Here is an 8,016-nt window from a genome sequence, read left to right on the forward strand (position 1 = left end):
GAACACAACTTTCACAGCAGGTGGCTGCTGTCTTCGACTCCCCCCAGGAGGAAGTGGATCCTGAGAGCAGACCTAATGTGTCATCTTTTTCTCGATGTGGCCGTGAACCAGAACAGGCCCAATCTGTATCTGAGGGTGGGACATTAGAGAAGGTTTTGAGTATGCTAGAGAAGGCTCTTGTCAGCAATACTCAGTCTGTGAACAGAGGCCCCCGTAAACAGTTCCCCAAACGTGAGCGTGAGTGCGCTGTCTGTGGAAGCACTAATCACTGGACCAAAGCTCACTGTCAGATGCACCAGCTGTGTTTCAAGTGCTTCTCTCCTGGCCACATGAGCTTTGACTGTAGTGAGACTGGGAAGCGAAAGAGCCCTGTATGTGGGCAGACTGGCAGGTCTCAGGAAAACTAGAAAGTCTCCATTCTGAGGAGGGCAATGTGAGGCAGTCTAATTTTTCCTCCACTGATGATGATATCCAATCTGTTTATTCTTATTTTTGTGAGTCAGTACCCAAGAACAACACAGTAATTTTTCAGAACACAATGAGAATTTCTCAGAATGACAGTTTGTTTTACACCACCGTGCTAGTACAGGATAAAGTTGAGCTGAAGGGGATGTTAGATAGTGGGTCCATGGCTACTACTCTGCGCGCAGATATTGTACCTCGGTTGAGGGAGGCAGGAGTGGTAGAGGGGAACTTTCTAGCTCCTTCAGACATCATACTGGTGGGTTGTGGTGGGACGCAAACTAGCCCAGTGGGCATGTGTGACTTGAAACTACAGCTTTATGGCTTCAGTTATGTAGTCCCAGTGCTGATTGTAGATGGGCAGGTTGATGAACTCATTGTTGGCACTAACGTGTTGAAGTCTCTGATTAGACAGTTCAAATCAAATGACAGCTACTGGCAGGTGGTGGGTACGCCAGGTCCCTCTGGACAGTGTGAGGACAGCCAGTTCCTGCGTCTCCTATCAAATCTGGAGAGATGGAGAGGAGACTCCATCCCAGATAAAGTGGGCACCATTAAGTTGAAGAGGGCAGTAACGCTCCAACCCATGAGTGAGCATCTTGTGTGGGGCCGCTTACCCCCAAAGACAAAACTCTCTGTGGGCAGTACTGTTGTTGTCGAACCCAGCACGTCTCGTTGTGTGAATCGACACATACTAGTAGGGAGAGTAGTTACGCCTCTGTGGGGGGATGGATGGCTCCCTGTGAAGATTGTGAATCCAACAACTTCGCCAGTTACCCTGAGACGAAATGCTAAAGTGGCAGATGTGTACCCTTGTATTGCATTGGAGGATTTTGATGATGTCAAGCAGAAAGCTGCTTACCAGAACGTGGCAAAAGCACAATGTGACAGCTCACATGGCAGTCTTACAGCCAAGAGTTCAGTTGATGGCAGTGTAGTTAATGGAAACAGTACACTGAGCAATCTTGGACTTCAAGGCCTGTCGGTTGAGGAGTGTCCAGTCTCACAGTTCTGGAAAGACAAACTTGTCGGTTTAATTGAGAAGTATGACACGGTGTTCTCTAGACATAGCCTGGATTGTGGAGAGGCAAAAGAGTTCTGCCATCGCATACGGCTGACTGATGACCGCCCATTTCGATTACCTTATCGTAGGCTTTCTCCAGCTGATTACCAAAAACTCAGGGAAACACTGGATGATATGGAGGAAAAGGAAATCGTCAGAAAATCCAGCAGCGAGTATGCCTCACCATTGGTGCTGGTATGGAAAAAGAATGGGGACTTGCGTCTATGTACTGACTTTAGGTGGTTAAACGCCCGCACAGTGAAGGATGCTCATCCCCTGCCTCATCAGGCTGATGTACTGGCGGCGCTGGGAGGTAATGCCTTCTTCAGCACAATGGACTTGACATCAGGGTACTACAATGTGCCACTGCATGAAGAGGATAAGAAATACACTGCCTTTTCCTCTCCTTTAGGTCTGCACGAGTACAATCGTTTGCCTCAGGGCCTTTGCAACAGCCCGGCTACGTTTATGAGAATGATGCTGACCATCTTTGGGGACCAAAACTTTCTAAGTCTCCTTTGCTATTTGGATGATCTGATGGTTTTTGCTAAGACGGAGGAAGAGAGTCTGCAGAGACTTGAGATGGTTTTCCAGCGGTTGCAGGAGCACAATCTTAAACTGTCTCCGTCTAAGTGCAAGTTTTTGAGGAGGTCTGTTAAGTTTTTGGGCCACATCATTTCTCAGGAGGGCGTAGCCACTGATCCTGCTAAGATTCAAACCATTTTGAATGTGACTGAGAGTGAGATGATGGAAGCTGATGGTGTCACTCCGTCTCCTAGCAAAATCCGTTCTTTCCTTGGTATGGTAGTATACTATCAACACTACATTGAGAATTGTTCCATGGTTGCTAGGCCATTGTTTCAGCTGACTACAGGTCAGAAGAAGCCTAGGAGAGGCAAGGGCAGAAAGAGGCCTGGTCCCTCTCGCAGGCTCACTGCTGCAGACTGGACTGCCGAGTGTCAACTCGCTTTTGAAGCTTTGAAAGCAGCACTAGTTGACCAGGCACTGCTGGCTCATCCAGATTTTTCTCAGCCATTTTTGCTTTCTGTTGATGCATCTACTAGTGGTTTGGGAGCGGTACTATCCCAAGTGCAAGATGGGAAGGCCATAGCCAGGCCAATAGCTTTTGCTAGTAAATCTCTTAATCATGCACAATCCAAGTATCCTGCTCACCGGCTGGAATTTCTAGCCATGAAATGGGCCATTCATGATAAGTTCAGCCATTGGCTGCGAGGGCATAAGTTTACGGTGTGGACCGACAACAATCCACTCAAATATATTCTTACAAAGCCGAGACTTGATGCATGTGAGCAGAGATGGGTTGCAAAGCTGGCACCTTTTGATTTTGATATCCAGTACATACCAGGGCCCAAGAATGTTGTTGCTGATGCTTTGAGCAGAGAGCCATTTGTCCGCCCCAAAGTTCTGCACCGACTGACAAGAATTCCATATGATGTCCTGCTGGAGGAAGCCAGAGGTCTTCGACTGGATGATGTACAAGACATGTTCCGTCTCTCCTGTGAGCAGCCCGAGGCTGGCTGTGGAACGTCTATGGCTCCTGGGAGTGAGTTGAGTAGAGCTGGAGACAATGTCAGTGGGTTGGTTTCCTGTGAAGAGGTGTCTGCTGTCCTCCAAGCCCATCGCCGATGGGATGATGGTGCCACAGTGAGGTCCGTTTCACATGTGCAGCACCTTGAGAAGTTGATGTCCATGGGTCAGAGCCCTTTACCTGTCCTTACACACAAGGAGCTGTATGATAACCAGTCACTGGATCCTATCATCAGCAGAGTAATGTTCTTTGTAGATAGAGGCCGGCGCCCATCTAGGAGAGAGCGAGTCTTTGAAGCTAAAGAAACAGTTTATACTCTAAGACAGTGGGGGAAACTCACCACGCGGTTAGGGATTCTGTATCGTGTCTCAAAACACCCAGTGAGTAAGAAGAAAATATTCCAGTATGTCGTACCTGTGTCTTTGAGAGGCCTTGTGTTGAAGGGAGTTCATGATGATGCTGGTCATCAGGGTCAGCAGCGCACATTGTGGCTCACGAGACAGCGGTTTTACTGGGAATCTATGGAGAAGGATGTCAAGGAATATGTGGCCCACTGTAAGAGATGTGTGTTGAGTAAAGCACCTGAGCCTGAAGCAAGAGCCCCACTTGTCTCCATTGTGACAACGGCACCTTTAGAACTTGTGTGTATTGATTTCTGGACTGCCGAAGATTCAAACAACAAGTCTATTGATGTGTTAGTAGTGACTGATCACTTTACTAAGCTGGCCTGTGCGTATCCATGTCCAAACCAGTCTGCTAAGACTGTTGCTCGTGTTCTCTGGAATAATTTCTTCTGCATTTATGGGTTCGCTGATTGCATCCATTCTGACAGGGGTGCAAACTTCGAGAGTTTACTTATTGCAGAATTACTTCAGTTATCTGGTGTTGAAAAGTCCCACACCACACCTTATCATCCCATGGGTAACGGTCAAGCAGAACGTCTGAATCGCACACTGGGTGGGATGATTAGAGCTCTGCCAGCTAGGTCTAAGGCTAAATGGCCTCAGATGTTGAACACATTGACATTCTCCTATAACTGCACTGTTCATGAGACTACTGGGTTTCCACCCTTCTTCTTGATGTTCGGACGCACCCCTAGGTTGCCGGTAGATGTTATGTTTGAAAGTGTGCTGTTGGATGGGGACACAGTAGATGTGGATAAGTATGTCCAGTCTCTGGGTGAGGATCTGAGAGAGGCCATGACATTGGCCCAGCAGCATGCCAGTAAGCAACAAAAGAGACAAGCCGAGGTCTACAACAGACGGTCTAAGGGTCACTCGGTGCAGAAGGGAGATAGAGTTCTACTTGCTAACAAGGGGGAGAGGGGCAAGAAGAAACTGGCTGATCGCTGGGAGAGTGTGGTGTACATAGTGGTTGCAAAGAACAGCTCACTGAACACATATCGTATCCAACACCCTACCACTGGACGCATCAAAACTGTGCATAGGAACCTGATTATGCCAGTCAACTTTCTGCCTTTACCTTCGTGGGAGGAACCTGAGGGTCACGGATCTCTATCGAGTGGTGACGTGATCTCTGAGATGTCTGCAATGTCCAGCCAAATGGATGGGAGTGACGCCAGGACTGTCCACTGGGTAGCAGGCCTTCCTGAGTCTTCTGGGAGGATACTCCAAGAGGATGGTGAAGTCCCGGCTGATGGAAGTGAGGTGGAACAACCGTATGAAGTCCCCTTAAGTGAGGTGTGCTCAGCAGAAGTGGACCAGAGAGATATCCCCGAAGCCTACAAGAGTTCTGATTGCGAAACTCCATTGAGTGTGGATGATGTTACCTTGGTTGAAGATGCTTCGTCAGTGTGGTCTGTGACAATCTACCAGGATTCTGATCAGTCGTCTGACACTACTAGTGTTGAGTCGGTAACTGAAAGTGTGCTGGCTCCGGAGATGCGGATCTGTAGTACTCCCCATCCTGAGGTTAGACCTCTGAGCAGGGTTAGTGCTGTCTGTGACATTCCTGCTAGGTTTGTGGGTGAGGGTGTTCGGACTAGACTGGGTAGACTTATTAAGCCAGTGGATAGGTTAATCCAAACTATGTCTACACAGGAAATGAAACAGTTCTTGTTTTCTCAGTGACGGTAGGATATTGCCTACCTTTTCTTTTGTAGGAATGTAGGAAATCTAAGCATGTCTTAGAATGATTTGTGGGTTTGTCTAATATATTTGACAATTCATGTAACTTTGTGTGTAGCCCATCGGCATAAAATGTATATGGCATTTTTCGTATACGGTTGAATAAGGGATTAGCTACCCCTTATTTTTCCTAATCCTTCGCGGGATAGCTTTTCAGCTGATCGACCATTTGTGGGTCTAGAATTAAGGGACTACACTGGGTTACTCTGTCGCCCTGTGGGTGTGAATTTTTTTTCTTTCTTTGCTTTGTTACCTTTGAGGTAATGTGTTTTGTTTTGGGTCTATAATCTAGTGTAAAACAGTGGGGGTGAATGTAGCAGTGTGATGTTGTTCCCCTAGATTACGCACCAAATTGCACACAAGGACCAATTCAAATAGGCCAGGTCAAGAGGGGATGTTAATAATCTGGTAATAATAATAATAATTCAGTGTATTTTTTTATTTAATTACAGCTGCATAGCTAATGTTTTTATTTGGTGTACAAACACTTTTTCATACCAATATTGTACATACAAGTGATTGTAAAAGTTTTGTATATTTTGGTTTGGCCCATCGCGGGTTATCTGTATCCCCATACCACTTTATCATTCTCTTTTGCCTGACACTCGGCTAGCAAGGTATGTTGTCCTTGGCTCCGAAACTGTTTAATATAAAACCGTCATAAGGTTATACAATGTACTGTTTTGCAACCATACGTTTGTTATAGTGTGGACAGTGTAGGAATTTATGTTAACAAGTTTCACAGAGCTCACTGACTGGGGTATCTGTTGTAACTTCTAAGTACTTGTGACAGTGGTTGAGTGAGTGTACATGTGCTCGCGCAGGTGCCGGATAGCTGTGACTGCACCAAGGGTAACGTGTGTGTTGTCTCTTCGTGTGCAGGTATGTCTTTTATTTTGTCAGAATTATGTTCTGTATAGTTTTACTTGTATATGCTGTTGTGCAGCGAGTGTGCACGCAGCACCTGTTAATTCCTTTTGGCGCTCTCTTTTGCCTGACCCTCGGCTAGCAAGGTGCCGGAGAGCTGTGACTGCACCAAGGGTAACGTGTGTGTTGTCTCTTCGTGTGCAGGGCAAATAAAAAGATTTCAACGAGCAGACCATCATTTGTGGCAGCGTCTTCATTAAGAATTACACAACGCAGAACGAACCACGCTACATTAACATGAGACAAAGAACACGACTTGTGATTTAACAAATACATGACAAATATCATTATTCTCTTAGACCCTCAAGTGCAAGTCCACCTTACATGACATTTCTACAAGGCAACGTATTGCTGAACAAAATTGTGTTCGCAGTCTCTACAGCCACTGAGGCCTTACCATCCTCAGACTTTTAGAAATGTGTGGAGTCCCTGCGCCTGCTCTCCATGGAGCTGGACCTAGAGGTGTAGTGGCTGGTAGTGCGGACCCCCTCTCCCATGGCATTCTCCATCTTAGAAAGTATGGAGCTGTCTAAGATGAAAATATATAGCATTGGGTTGAGGAAAATGTTTGCTGTGGCTACAGTGGTACCCACCATCAGTCCAGCTTTTATAATCGCCAGGTCGTAGCTTTGGTGGATCAACTCAAACAGAACAAAGACATGGTAGGGCAGCAGATGAAGAATGTGGCTATCAGGGCAGTCATAAGTTAAGGGCTTGGAGGACTTGATCATCCGGTTGGTCCTTAGTAGCAGAATGATGATGGAGTAACAGAAGATGAGGAATGGGAGCACAAGCCTCCTGATAAACCGACCTACAGTGATCATCTTGTGGCTGTGTTGGTTTGTCTAGTTATTGAAACACATGCTCTTCCCTACATTAGTCTTGGCATCACTGAACACCAAGGAGGGGATGCTCAGTGCGACATAGACAACCCAGACCAGGAACACAAATTCAAAGGCCTTGCAAATGGTGGAGTGGTCCTGAGCCCACACTGGAAACGTCACTGACACACAGTGGTCAACACTGACGATGACCAGGAGTAATATGCTGCCGAATATGTTCAGGAACATCACTAAAGAGCTGAATTTGCACATGAAGAGCTCAAAGATCCACTCCTTTGTTACCGGGTAAATGATGTTGAAGGGTAGACAGGCACAGAATATGATGTCGGAGACGGCCAGGCTGAGGTTCCAGGTGGTGTTGACCGTCTTTTTCATATTATGACTAGCGATCCAGATGACCACGCCATTCCCACAAACCCCCCAGAATAAAACCACATTGACCACCATGAGGGAAATGCATAAAACCTCCATGAAGCATGTACTATGGGTTTTGAAAGCTACCTCCTCATTATGAGGAGTAACAAGTGGAATTGCTATAATCCCCATAATCATAACCAAAACCATAAGTGGTTTCAGAATCCTCCATTGTGTAGCAGTTATTTGGCTTGCAATACCTGTCAAGATAAGATATTGTAGTTAGGAAACGGTTTTGATCACCCCTAGTTCTCTACCCCTACTTCCCCCTTCAGAGGAAGTTTACATACACTTAGGTTGGAGTCATTAAAACTCGTTTTTCAACCACTCCACAAATGTCTTGTTAACAAACTATAGTTTTGGCAAGTCGGTTAGGACATCTACTTTGTGTATGCCACAAGTTATTTTTCCAACAATTGTTTACAGACAGATTATTTCACTGTATCACAATTCCAGTGGGTCAGAAGTTTACATTCACTAAGCTGAGTGGGCCTTTATACAGCTTGGAAAATTCCAGAAAATTATTTCATGGCTTTAGAGGCTTCTGATAAGCTAATTGGCATCATTTGAGTCAATTGGAGGTGTACCTGTGGATGTATTTCAAGGCCTACC

At 46.1% G+C, this 8,016-nt stretch overlaps 1 pseudogene; it reads right to left on the bottom strand.

The window, feature by feature from the left end:
- Positions 1 to 6,558: 6,558 nt before the first annotated feature.
- Positions 6,559 to 7,721, bottom strand: LOC129825911 (chemerin-like receptor 1; annotated as a pseudogene).
- Between the last annotated feature and the right edge of the window lie 295 nt (positions 7,722 to 8,016).

Source organism: Salvelinus fontinalis, chromosome 28, assembly GCF_029448725.1.
Source record: "Salvelinus fontinalis isolate EN_2023a chromosome 28, ASM2944872v1, whole genome shotgun sequence".
NCBI lineage: Eukaryota > Metazoa > Chordata > Actinopteri > Salmoniformes > Salmonidae > Salvelinus > Salvelinus fontinalis.